This window comes from Mesoplodon bidens (genome assembly GCF_964165515.1).
Source record: "Mesoplodon bidens genome assembly, chromosome: 4".
NCBI classification, from domain to species: Eukaryota; Metazoa; Chordata; class Mammalia; order Artiodactyla; family Ziphiidae; genus Mesoplodon; species Mesoplodon bidens.
Genome location: NC_138160.1, coordinates 50,799,384 through 50,814,133, shown reverse-complemented (window position 1 = coordinate 50,814,133; position 14,750 = coordinate 50,799,384).

Genomic DNA, 14,750 nt, shown 5'->3' with positions numbered 1-14,750 from the left:
CAAGACTTATAGCCCCAGCTACACCCCCCTTTCTTGGTAAGGGGAGGATATTGACAAAAGTCTAGAAAGATTAGCTCTTCCAACCACAGGTTAAACCACACGCTGGTAAACTGCCTACAGATTGGAATCAGCTGGAAAGCTATGGAAAAACAGCAAAGTGTTTCCCACCCTCAGAGATCCTGATTGAATTGGCCTAGGGTGAGGCCTGGGTCTCTGTATTTTTAAAGGCTCCACACACAATTCAAGTGTGCAAAGAACTCACAGCCACTGGGTTCTGATTGTAAAGCGTAAGGATTATCCCAGAGGGAGCTTTGACTTGATTCATGACATTAAGATGTTTGTTTCCCTGGAGCCAGCAATAACCCCAGCCAGCAATTATTCCAGGGAACCTTGCTCCAGTCACTTGTTCACATTTAGAATTTTAAATGCAGCCCCAAAGCCTCAACTACCTCTGATCTTGTGTCAAGCAAATACAGCCTCCCTGCTGTGGGTGGCAGGCTGAGGAGGGGATGCGCCTTGCTCTGGTTTTTTCTGTTATTCAGTCCACCACCACCAACTGGTTAAACTCTAAAACATTCAAGCAAAGAAGAAAGCATCTTTTACACGCCTCTCTCCTCAAGTGAGAATTAGGTTGCATTAAAAAAGTGTAAAGAATCTCCAGTTTTATTCCTTAGACTCGTACACAGAGATCCAAGCCAGGGGGTGGGGGAGAAGGGGGGCAAAGGGAGATTGGAGTGAGGACAGGGACAGCTAAAGGAACAAGAGCCTATTAGGGGAAGAGTTTTCAGACAGCTGTGTTCTATAGTTTATGCCACTAGAGCCCGGGCTGAACCACCACCATCTAGGCAAGAAGTAAGGAACTCCAGTTGCGGGAATGTCCTGGCTTCTTTCAGACTTTCCACGAGGGACCCTAGTTATATGAAAACAGTTGGTGGCTGTGACTTCTAGTATGTGCTGCCACCTTCTGGAGAAGGCATTTATTTACCCCATATCACTCCTTAGTAGAGCATGTATCACAACCCAACTTACAGATGCGGAAACTGAGCCTCTGAGAGGCAAGTCACTCGGCCTCAAACAAGGTCAAGCTCAAATCCACGTCTTCCAAGTTCAGTGTCTTCTCCAGGACCCCACACATGATTAAGATGATGCTTCTTTCCTGAAAGCACAAACCTCATTCACAGTAGGATCACAGTAAAAGTACATTTAAATGGCTGCTCCGAAATCACAGTAGAAGGCTGGCCCAGCATCCTTGGCTAGATTTCCAGGGTCTGGCTGAGTTCTCTGAGCAGTGGACAGCCTAGCTAATCCGACTGAGCTTTAATGAACTAGCTTCCTACCTCAGTGGAAAATATTCGTTGTTTCTCAGTCAATAGAGACTTGCTGCTTCATGGGCTTCTTTCTCCTCCAGGCAGAGCCTAAATCTCTTACCATCAGACTCAAACCTCTACAGCTGGGTCTGGCAGCATCTAGGTCCCTCTTTCACAAGTTTATCCTTTTTTTCTCTCTCATCTGGCCTGCAACAGCGCTCTGCTTCCGAAGAGAACTGGGCAAGGTCCTGGCAGTGCTGTCTCATTCCGGCAGAGATGGGAAATACACTGTCCCTCAGATGTTAGACTGACCGTTGAGAAGGCCTCAGCAGGGCCAGCCAGGCCCAAGGAGCCTTCACTGAAGTCACAGAGTCAGTCACGAGTACCGAGCACTCACTGGTGTTGATGGGAGGAGTCAAAGAAGTAGAAGACGCCATCATACCACCACCAACGCCTGCGCCTCCACAAGGTAATAATCAAATGTGGTAGGAGGGAGGGTTGAGACCAGCAGTTCTTGGCCCTCACTGTGCCTCACGATCACTGGACCCCACCTTGAGATGCTGATTCAATTCGTCTGGGATGGGACTCAGCCGTCAGCATGTGACTACAGACACCAGGTGGTTCTAATGTGAAGCCAGGCTTCAGATCCACAGAGCCAGATAAATGCAACCAATACAAGAACAGGATATTCATGCATAGGAAGGTGCCACCACATTACTGCTTCAAGAGGGCACTAAACCAGTTAGGGAGGTTGTAGAGGTGTGGGATTTAAATCACAGGACAGCTATTGAGAGGCAAGCCCGCAAAACAGAGAAAAGGAGCTCTGAGGTGTCCACAAGGAGGAAATGACCCGTGGGAGACTCAGCCATGGGAGAGAGTTGTGTGCTGCGAGCAGAAAAGACATACCTGGGTCTGAGAGCATGAGGCTTGTGGTAGCCCTGAAACCTCTTATTCAGAGCTGTTACAGGCTGACTCAAGAGGCAATTGTGAGCTATTTATCCCAAAATTAGTCCTTTTTGACCATGTTTTACTGAGCTAAGGTTTTTCTAGAGTAGCAGCTATGACAGCCATCCCTAAATTGCTCAAATCACAGTCAGTGGAGGACATGTTTTTCCATCCTGTTTCTCACACTTTGGTCCAAACTTGTCAGGTATAATGGCTCGGTTTTTGCTTGGAACTCAGTATTCCTGAAGCCTCAAGTGCTTTCTCCTGTGGCTTTTGGCCCGAAATTCAACATAGTCTCCTGGTAAATTAGGCTGAGTGGTGTAGAGTCGCAGCCTGACAGCCACAAGATACAAGCAGGCCTGACAGTGCTAGGCCTCTTTCCCTCATCCTCACTTCGGCCTTCTAGATTTTATCACACTGAGGATAAACTCAAGGAAGTACTTTCCTAGGAAAAGAAGAGGAGACAGAGGATTTCTCCTAAAGGCCTAGGGTAGAGCTGATCAAGTCACCCACTGGAGTCTTCCCAGCCCAGGGACATCTCCAGACCCATCTTAGCACCATGCCCAGCCATGCAGAAAGGAGAGAGAAACTATGCTTGAATATCCTGAGGGAGAAGGAACAAAAGAGCTTCTGTCCTAGGAAGCAAGAACAGTTCAGCCTCTTTGTAGCTAGAGGAAAGCTCCGCCTATGAAGCCAGGACCTAGTAAATGTCCTGGGGCTACCCCCTGGCCCCCAGCTTCCCAATGCTCCTCAGGAGTGGCAGAGCCGAGGGGACAGACAGGAGCCTGAGGTCTCTACATGGAGGCCACAAGCCTGAGGAGCCCGGCATCTGCTCTTGGGAACAAGGCTGCTGATTGGCTTCCCCAGGCCTCCCCCTTAAGTTGTTCAGAGGAGCAGTTCTGAAGCCCCTGTTTGGGGTCATTTTTCCAGCACCTTATACAGCAAATAACCTTGAGGCAATAGTTTCCAACACCGGGTTTTCAAGGTAGCCTATGGTTGTCCGAAGTCTCCCAAACTTTTATTTCTATGTCTGTCTCCCCCACAGGGCTGCAAATACCTTGAGGATTAGAGCAGTTTTCTGTTTTTCTGTATCCCTACTGCCTAGTGTATAGGCCCGAACATTAAAAAAAGCTTAATAAATGTGGAACACAGACATAAGTGAATGTATTTGTCTATAGTGCCCCAGGTTCCCAAGTTACCCATGCGGCTCACTTCTTGGGTCTCTGAATGCCTCTCTCCTTCCAGCCCCCGCCACGTGGCAGCCTAGGGCCTACCATCTCAGCCTCTCACTGGGCACCAGTCAGATCCTGACCTCATGACCCCCGGATATTAGTGAAGCCCTATACGGAAATTTGCCCCGGTCCTAAACATTAAATTGTACAAAATATTTGTCCTTTACTTGTTTTCAAGAGAAATACACATTTTAAATATATAAATAAAATCATGGCCTTGGTATGTATAGTTCAGTACTTTGAGCTCTTCAGAGATGGGATTCTATAAAAATTTCACAAGTAGTCTCCTTCAAAGAAGTGAGAGAGACTGTTACATGATGGATGACTCTGAGAGATGCTAAAGTAATTCTCTGAAATTTTTCTGAAGTTTTTCTATGAGCTTCAAAATCAGCAGAATCTCACCTTCTCTTTGCATGAAACAGCAGACTCTAACCATCAAAATGGTTGCAGTCATTTCAGAAGTGGAAATAAATAACCCTCTCCTATCAGCTGTCTTCTTTTTGTTTCACACACACACCAGTGAACTAGTCTTTACCAAACACCTGTTATGTGCATGTGATATTTCTCTGTACCCACAATTCAGCACTTAGCTCATATTATCTCCCAGACAAAATTAAATTCTTTGAGAAGACCTGAATTTTTCTCATAGTTCTTTCTAACTCTCCAAAGCTCAAGTCTAGCCCTGAATAGTCGTACAATACAAGCTGATGACTTCTGAGTCTTTCCTGAGCCTTAGAATAAGAGAGCATCAATTTCCCAATTGACAATTTACCCACAAAATTACAAAATCAGAGGATATGAATCACATACACTTGCATGTGTTATTAAAACATCTCTGTGATGCCAGGTTTACCACAAGCAGTCAAATTATACAAAACCTTTATAAATTAAGTCAGGAAAAGCAGAACAAGGCCAGCCTCCTATCCAAATGCCAGGGGTGCAGCTCAAGGTCTAGAGTGGGAGACACAAAAAATAATAATAATCTTAAAATAATGTACCAAGGGCTATTAAACACGCCAATGTTCATAGCAGCACTATTTACAATAGTCGAGACATGGAAGCAACCTAAATGTCCATCAACTGAGGAATGAATAAAGAAGATGTGGTACATATATACCACGGAATATTACTCAGCCACAAAAAAGAACAAAATAATGCCACTTGCAGCAACATGGATGGACCTAGAGATTATCATACTAAGTGAAGCAAGTCAGACAGGGAAAGACAAATATCATATGATATCGTTTATATATGGAATCAAAAAAAATACAGATGAACTTATTTTCAAAACAGAAACTCACAGACATAGAAAACAAACTTATGGTTACCAAAGGGGAAAGGGGGTGAGGGATAAATTAGGAATTTGGGAGTAACATATACACACTACTATATATAAAATGGATAACCAACAAGGACCTACTGTATAGCACAGGGAACTCTACTCAATATTCTGTGATAACCTATATGAGAAAAGAATCTGAATATATATATATATATGTATAACTGAATCACTTTGCTGTATACCTGAAACTAACACAACATTGTAAATCAGCTATACTTCAATAAAAAATTAATTTTAAAAAAAGGGTTATTAAAGAGGTATGCACAAGAGCTATGAGAGGTCAAAAGCAAGAGACTCCTGGATCCTGAACGAGATGAGGGAGGCTTCATGGAGGAGTTGACCCCTGAGCTGGGTGCTGGAATATACGTCAGCATTTAGAGGCAAGATGTGGGGGGAAGGCGACAGATGTCAGGCACAGGAGTGTGGGTGCTCTTCCGGGAATGGAAGATGTCCTGAGCAGCTGGAGCAGGGAGCATGGTGAGAGGGGAGGGCGGCCAAGGTTTGGAATGCATCCTATAGCCAATAGGAAGGGGAGCCTGTGGGTGTTTAAAACAAGATGTCGTGTGACCAGATTTGGGGACTAGAAAACTATGTCTGGAAGACCTGGAGAGAATGAATTGAGGAGGAAAGAAAATGACAAAGGAGAGGGGCAGACACAGCTCTCTCCCTTCCTTCCTCCAGAAGACGTGCAAATCATTCCCACGGGTGTCACACTGTTACCGGGAAGCAGCTCTGGTTCATTCTGGGAGAGTCAGACCCTACTTGTAAAGTCTGCATTGCAACACCCACCCCATGGAACTTGATTTAGGACAATTGACACTGCAGAGGTAATTGTCCCATTTCCATCCCAGCCGTTACTTGTGCACCAAACATTCTAAAACAAAATATGATGGCTCCATTGACAAATATCCTGTGTTGAGTTCTCCAGTTTCTCAGCACCCCGAAGTTCCAATATCTCCCTTGATTGTTTTAAAATGACAATTTCCTTAGCAGCTACTCTCATATTATCTGACAAGAATTTGTTAACTCCTTTCAATGCCAGAAAAGATATCCAAGGGCATTTGTCTCTGATCCTATAAACTGTGGCAACAGAGTTGGGGTTCAATTTTTGTAGCTCTGGGCAAGCATCAAGCCTGTATTGGAGTCGAGGAAATACAGTGACAAAACTGTTCTCTTGAAATGAGTTTCAGAAGAGCTAGAACTCTGCTCCTATTCCCTTCTGGAGCTCTGAAATTGCTTCCCTATATTTTACCTTTCTTTTTTCCCCCAGGAAGAATGATTAAGTTGATCTGCAGTTTCTCCTTACTCCCTAAAGAAAGACCAATTGCTCCAAAGGTATTTTGAACTCTTTCCTATTTTAAATGCTGTCTCCCTGTGAAGCCAAAATAGACCCACCTGTCTTTCAGTTTAACCCCTTGGGAGGAAAAAAGTGAGTCAGAGTCAAGTCTTTTTGGGAAAAAGGACTGCTGAGTTGTCTATTCATTTGGGCTGGAAAACAAGATTTCCTGTCTGACAATGAGAATACACACAAGAAAGCAGGGTGTCCCCTTGTCTCAGCATCAGACGCCTCTGTACTGGAGGCGGGCTCAGCAGACCCATCAGGGCTGCTGTCCTTTCTGGTTTTCTTGTCTGTCTTCCCTTCCACATGTCAAGCAGGGTCTGAGTCTAACTCATCTCTGCACTGGCACTGCCTGTCACAGTGGATGGTGCACCATCATAAGGATAGCTTCAATTCAACAAGAGCCTGCTCCATCCTGGGCACTGGGCCGGCTGCTTCAGGAAGATATGGTGGTGCTTAATTTACTCAACATTCCCATTTTACATATGGACAGGATATGATCCCCATTTCACATATGGAAAACTGAAGCTCACAAAGTTTATTCAACTTACTCAAAGTTACATACCCAGGAAGTGTCAGCAAAGATTTGAGCTCACTCCTTATAACTCCAGACCCATGCCCTTTCCACTCACCATGCTACCTCCAAAGGGGTGAACTGGTTGCTGCTTTTTTTTTTTTTTTTTTGCGGTACGCGGGCCTCTCACTGCTGTGGCCTCTCCCGTTGCGGAGCACAGGCTCCGGACGCGCAGGCTCAGCGGCCATGACTCACGGGCCCAGCCGCTCCGCGGCATGTGGGATCTTCCCGGACCGGGGCACGAATCCACGTCCCCTGCATCGGCAGGCGGACTCTCAACCACTGCGTCACCAGGGAAGCCCCTGGTTGCTATTTGAGGGCTTCCATTTTGAGCTAATTCTCCAAAGTCCAAGTACTGTGTGCAGACTGATTCGCTTGACATAATTATGTTTTAAAGTAAATGTCCATAAGCAAATTCAAACTTCCATTTGACTTGCACTATAAAATTTTAAAATATATATTTTTTTATTGGAAAAAAGTCCCCTGTAAGACCAAGGTGGAAACTTTTTAGCACAGCAACTATAACAGACTCCTAGAACATGTCACTCAAAGGATGAGCCTCAGACCAGCAGCAGCAGCTGGGAGCTTTTTAAAAGTGCAGAATCTCAGGGTCCACAATATTGGATCAGAGTCTACATTTTAATAAAATTAGGTGATTGGTATGTGCATTACCATTTTAGAAGCACTGACCTAGCCTTCTTAAACCTTCATAGCATGTTCCCCAATTACCCCCTATGTTATTTATCTCACCATCCCCGCTCCTCTCCCAGACTCCAGACAGCCTTTCCATATATAGGATTTCTGTGACTTCACCCTCACCCATTGATATGAGTAGATTACATGGCACCATGCCTCTGGTAAGTCTCCCTAAGGATGATTGACAAATGAATACTTACAAATAAACTCAGAACCACAATCTAGCCACAATGTACTTCAATAAACTGGTTTCCACAAATTGAATCAGTAATTTAATCCAGTGGTTCTGAACCCTGGCCTCACATTAGAACCACATGGGGAACTTTCAGAAAACACTGACACCCAGGATCCACCTAAGCCCAATTAAATCAGATTCTAACGTGCAATAGAGTCGAGAGCTTGGCCTGGCTTGTCAAATATAGTGTCCTGTGCCTAGTAAACACTCAATAAGTGCCTGTTGAATGAATGAATCCATTAAAGTTGAAATGCCATTATTTACCCATAGTGATATTTAAACTCACGGAGAATCCAGAGTTTTTATTCAAGTCACTTATCCAACTGGAATTTTCCTTTCCCTGACTTAATCACAAAACGAATCCTCTTGTTTCTTACTAGAATATTGTGCATCTAAATTAGCAACTCTGGATTTCCAGGCATTATGCTTACAAGCAGTTCACGACAGTGACTACTGCACAAGAGCAGTAGGAAGTGAGGACAGACACCACCCAGGATGGGCGCGCTCAGGTAGGGTTCTAGTCAGAGCTGCATGTGGGGTTTGAAAGCCTCTGAGCACCCTGTAAGATAGTGTGGCAGCTTCATGCATTTTCTGCCTGTGGAATATGGTAGGCTGATTGCACTGATGGCCCAATTAAGGCTTTCTGGGTCTCCATGCTCCCTGCAATGTGATTTTTGGCTCCTCCCATCACAATCTGGAGTTTCTTCCCCACTTCCTACATCTGAGCTTTGACTAACAGAACACAACAGATGTGTTGGAGCCCTTGTTCCAAGCCTGGTCCGCAGGAGTCCTTGCACATTCCCACTCTTTTCTTTTGAAACCTTCCATGACCATGTGAACAAATTGGGCTAGCCTGCTGGAGGATGAGACCACATGGAGGAGAACCGGTTATTCCAACAAAGCCCACAAAAGCCCAGCCAAGATCAGCAGAGCTGCATGCCCAGCCCACAGCTGGCTGAAGTCACATTTGTCAGCCAGGCTAAGACCAGAAGGATCATCCAGCTGATGGGCAGACCATCAGCAATAAGAAATGCTTTTTTTTTTAAACATCTTTATCGGAGTATAATTACTTTAAAATGCTGTGTTAGTTTCTGCTGTATAAGAAAGTGAATCAGCTATATGTATACATATATCCCCATATCCCCTCCCTCTAGCGTCTCCCTCCCATCCTCCCTATCCCACCTTTCTAGGTGGTCACAAAGCACCAAGCTGATCTCCCTGTGCTATGTAGCTGCTTCCCACTAGCTATCTGTTTTACATTTGGTAGTGTATATATGTCAGTGCTACTCTCTCACTTCGTCCCAGCTTATGCTTCCCCCTCCCCATGTCCTCAAGTCCATTCTCTAAGTCTGTGTCTTTATTCCTGTCCTGCCCCTAGGTTCATCAGAACCTTTTTTTTTTTTTAGATTCCATATATATGTATTAGCATATGGTATTTGTTTTTTTTTTTCTGACTTACTTCACTCTGTATGACAGACTCTAGGTCCATCCACCTCACCACAAATAGCTCAATTTCGTTTCTTTTTATGGCTGAGTAATATTCCATTGTATATATGTGCTACATCTTCTTTATCCATTCATCTGTCGATGGACACTTAGGTTGCTTCCATGTCCTGGCTATTGTAAATAGTGCTGCAATGAATATTGTGGTACATGTCTCTTTTTGAATTATGGTCTTCTCTGGATATATGCCCAGTAGTGGGATTGCTGGGTCGTATGGTAGTTCTATTTTTAGTTTTTTAAGGAACCTCCATACTGTTCTCCATAGTGGCTGTATCTTACATTCCCACCAGCAGTGTAGGAGGGTTCCCTTTTCTCCACACCCTCTCCAGCATTTGCTGTGTGTAGATTTTTTGATGATGGCCATTCTGACAGGTGTGAGGTGATACCTCATTGTAGTTTTGATTTGTATTTCTCTAATGTTAGTGATGCTTATTGTTTTAAGCTAGTTTGGGGGTAGTTTGTTATGCAGCAATAGCCAACTGAGGCAAGGCAAGTGAGTGACAGGGCTGTTTCTTTAAGATCAGAATGGTTTAACTTGGTAATGGAGGCTGTTGGGCTGCACCCCACAGACCTACAAGGCCTGCGCTTGCCCAGCTTCAAGACCGAAGAAAGAGACCAGAGTCAGCAATAGAGACATTAATGGGTTAACGGATGGGGGAGCTTACATGTCTGGAGCAAGGTCTTGGAGCGACACGTCACCATGTGCAGCAGATGGCGTGCAGGACATGGAGGCAGGCTTCGCTCCAGGGAGGGAAGGGGAAACTACCAGTTATAGAGGAACTGATGTCAGGTGGGTTCATTAGTAATCAGGGAAGCCAGCAGAGGGGCATACCCCTCACTGCCCCTTTGATAAGAATAATCACTAGCTGGGGCCTGGGGCAAGTATATAGGAAGGTCAGTCTTGTGTGTGGGGTGTAGGTGAAGCAGGCACTGGTCAGGCAGGGGATGTACAGAGAGCAAGAGAACGGCCATCTTGAGTGGCCTGTCCATACAGAGGCTACGTGTCATCTTCCTGGTTCCATATCAGAATAAAATCTATCTCTATAAAAACTAGCAGTTCCTTATTTCTTCTCCCAAGAAACATTAGTATTATGAATGCATAAATGTTCTGTTTACCAGTTAATATATATACTTTTTTCCTTATTACCCTGCCAGTTGAGCACAAAGCAATGAACATCAGGTCTGTCCTGTTAATAACCACATGTCATATTAACTACTGAGTTGAATTAACTTTGGTGCTCTGCTCAGTTTTCAGTCAATACAACAGGCCAAGCACAAAGACTGCATCAACAGCTTCACAGTGCTTTTCAAAGAAGTCACCTCTGCCCAGCTCATATGCAAGTAATGAGAAGGATTTCACCCTACTAAGCAGAGGCCATAAGCCCACAGTTCTTCCCTCAGGGAAGAACCAGACAGCTCCATTCCAGCTCTGAGCAGAATCCCAGGGGTTCTTCCCTGGAACACTTTGAGACTCCCCAGAGCACACAACAGCTCTTTGATCTTCTTTGGTAGAGATTCTTATTTTATGAGTTAATATTATTTGCCATTTATTGAAGTTTAACAATGTGTTGAGCACATTCAGGGAGCAAGGATTGGGTGCAAATCCTGACCAGAATGCTGGTCATATTACCAAGGCGAGCTTTCAAGTAATGTTATCTTCCAAAAATTCAGAAGGAATAGAACAGAAACACCTTTGCAGTTGAGTCATGGCTCCAGTATGTGGTCCCTCTGGTAAACAGAGATATAAGAAGATGTGAACTAGAAGTTTTAGTTGAGGCACCAGAACTAAAATTGCCACATTCTAAAGTGGATGTGAGACAATCGTGTGTAGGATTTACATTCAAGGTGATCAGAGTTCATTCATGTGACTCTGACCTTTGAACCACTCTCATATCTCACACCCAGGCTTCTCTCACATAAAATGATAAGGGTTAGAATTAGGAGAAACATTTATGAGAGACCTATTGGTATGCTGAGCCCAGATACTTCTTCAGGGGTCTCTGGCTTCAAGCCTAAGGAAAGGGGCCACAGCAAGAACACTTGGAGAGTCTGACATCAGGTATGGCTGCTTCGGTGGCACAGCAGAGGGTGAGGGTGTGTCAGGCACTACAAGGCCACCTGAGCACATGGTTGAGGACTAGACGCAGGTCTCTCTTGTGAGGGCGCCAGCAGGAGGCCCTCTTAGATACTCTCTCAGATGGCTGCCTAAAGGGGCAGCAAGATGCCAGAAGTACCACCAGATGCCTAGGGCTGAGCAAGAGGAAGCAACAAACCACACTGGGAGCACTGCCCTCTCTAAGAGAAAGTGCAGGTGAGAGATCACCGGCCGTTGGGACGAGCAGAAGCAGGTGGGGATGGGAGGTCTCTGAAGAACCTACAAAAGTGCAAATAAGGAAAAGATTCCACTTCAAACACCTGCCAGACTAGGGGACAAAATGCCAGCTCCTGATGGTGTCAGTCAAGCTCCAGCTTTCCCGGCCTCTTATCTTCTCCTACTCGTGCTGCTACCCTGGAGGGTCAGAAAGTGAGGTTAGAAAGATGGACAAGGGCGGGCTTCCCTGGTGGCACAGTGGTTGACAGTCTGCCTGCCGATGCAGGGGACACGGGTTCGTGCCCCGGTCCAGGAAGATCCCACATGCCGCGGAGCGGCTGGGCCTGTGAGCCATGGCCGCTGAGCCTGCGCGTCCGGAGTCTGTGCTCCACAATGGGAGAGGCCACAACAGTGAGAGGCCTGCGTACCACACACACACACACAAACAAAAAGACCCAAAAAAGATGGACAAGGGCAAAATATAATGTCAGGGAAAGTGAAAAAGCAGCCCAAAGCAAGAGCAAGGCTTCAGTGCATCTTGGTGGGGGAAAAGAACTGGAATGGATTCTCACAGTCCTGGAGGCCCAAAGTCCAAAATCAGTTTCACTGGGTCGAAACTGAGGTGTTGGCTGGCAAGGCCACGCTCCCTCTGGAGAGTCTATGAGAGGGTCAGTCCCACTTCTCACAGCTTCTGGTGGCTGCGAGCATTCCTTGTCTCGGTGCTGCATCACTCCAATCTCTGTCTCTGTGGTCACATCACCCTCTCCTCCTCTATCCGTGTAATAAAACTTCCCTTGGTTTCCCTCTTATTAAGGATATGTGTGATGGATTTAGGGCTCACCCTGATTATCCAAGATAATCTCTCTACCTCAGTACCCCTAATTTAATCCCATCTTTTGTCCTATAAATTATAATTCACCCTTTTACCATATAGGGTAGCATTCGCAGAGTCCAGGGATTAGAATGTCCGAGGGAAGTGTTAAGGAAATGAAAGAAGGTGTTTAAGGTGGGGTTAACACCTAATGAATAACCTGAGGCATAGAGAGGTTAAGGAACTTTCCTAAAGTCACATAAGCTAAATACCGGGTAAGTCAGGTCTTGAAGAAGCTAAGCCTCCTGACTTCTAGTCAAAAGCTTTGCCTCCTATCATACGCTCTGACCAATGGCACTGGAATCCTTCACATGCTATAGTTATTTTAAAGTATTACTCAAGCATCCTATAATAGTTTCCTCAAAAAAAAAAAAATCTCCATTTGGAGGCTTCTAGGAAAACATGAAAGAAAGGAGATTCTTTCAAATTCAGTTCACTGGAGTTCTCATCCATTTCTACTCCAGTATTGTTGAGAGACCTCCAGGACAAAAAAAAATAAAATACAGGATTTCTTTTCTGGGAGGAGAAGAGCTGGAGATATAATAAAACACCACCAAACAGAGTTCATGGAGTCTAACTGTGCAGAAAGTATTCAGTGAGTGCCTATTTCCAGCAGAACCTCGTCCAATCATTTACTGCAAAACTGCAGAGGGGACGGGCCAGCAGGCAACTGTTTCCAGCCTTCCCTGTTATGTAAACATAGACAAGGGAGTGCTCATTAGGGGTCCTTGTGCCTTGGATGTGTGACTTGTAGCCCAGACTGAAAGTAGCAGAGAGGACTAGCCCAGTGCTGGTGAAGGGTGAGGACAATCATCAACATTTGGAGAAGTCACCAAAGCACCTCCTCGCTGAAACTTTACAGGGCAGAACCTTTACACCTGTGTGTCTCCACAAGCCCTGTGTTAACATGGAACCATGCTCCAGGGAGGTGTAACACAGCAACCCATCAGAGGTGACACAGGAAGCCAAGAGCCCGAGAAAATGGAACATAGGCATCAGCAAGTTAGTGTCGAGAGAGGGGCTGGAGGGAAAAGAGGGGGGGCACCGGGGAGCTGTGAGGTGAGGGTTGGCTCCTGGAGGCCACCTCTCTGGAGACCAGGAGACAGTGTGAGAAAATGGATGGACTGAGGTGGAACAAATTCACAGAATGTTGCAGGGATTAGTGCCCCAAAACAAGAGTGGGAAGCTTAATTTCCTAGACAGTTTTACATAGGGTGACAGTAAAGGAAAGCCAAAGACTGTTTAAATAACTTGAAAAGCTCTTGTCTTAGACATCATGAGATCTTTGCAAACTGCGCTCATTTTAAAATCAATGGCTGTCAACATGCTAAATGCTAAAAATATATCCATTCCCCCTTCTTCATCTTATAGACATGAAAATATTGAAGTGATAAGGGTGTTTCCACCTCTGCCACCCACTTAGTGTCAATTCAAAGGAGAAACTGTTATAATTAGTTCTTCCAAGTGATCTTGACTTTCTTCTATCATCTTCCAAATTTAGAAATACAAAATCTGTTGAAAGGGAACTTGCTACTCTCAAAAAAACTTGTCATCTAATTATATCCTTGAGTTGAGCAAATCTTTGTTGCTTTTCTCTTCTTGAAATCAGAAAAATCACTCCTTCCCTTCCTGGGGTGCAGATGGGGGTAGTTACTCGTCCTGGATTTTCCACTCAACCCTGATCTCTGAGGTCTCCAGACTGACTCTCTAACAAAAAAGGGAAATCTTTGCTTTTATTGATTTTGTACAGCTTAACACAATACTGGAAGCACTGAGGGGACCTGACCCTCACACACAGCCAAAAGTGTTTGACAATAGCAGTAGAAAATGTCTGAGCTGACTTGGACCAGTGACAGCTCTCATCTCATTCCTAAGCTCACTCTTTTTATAGTAGCTACAAAATTCTGCTCATTGGGCCCACTGGTCTCTTTGCTGACCTGTCCTGTGTTACCCTATTTTCCACATCAGTTTCCAGCAAAAAGTCAATGATAGCCAACCTTATAGCCTTTGCAGGTCAGAATGATGTCACCTTTCAACAGGCACATTGGGATTTTACTGCAGACACTTCAGGCAGAAAACAAAACTTGCTTAGCATTTTAGCCCACCTCTGGATCACAAACGGCAAAGAGGATCCTATCTGCTTGTCAACACTGATTGAAATGACTTTAGAGCCATGCTGGGAAGGATTCTGAGGCTATAAACTGTCTCAGTGGGAAAGAATGCTGTGATCACTTAGCAAGGGCCTGGCAGCACCCAGGGCTATTAATTTGCCAATCCTGTTCAAGATGGAGCCATCTTAAAATCAGCATCACCTGATGAAGTGTATACTGGTCTCGTATTCAGGCTTCTGGATGCTCGAACCAGACCTGTGGTTGACTTCTGTGATTTCAGACAA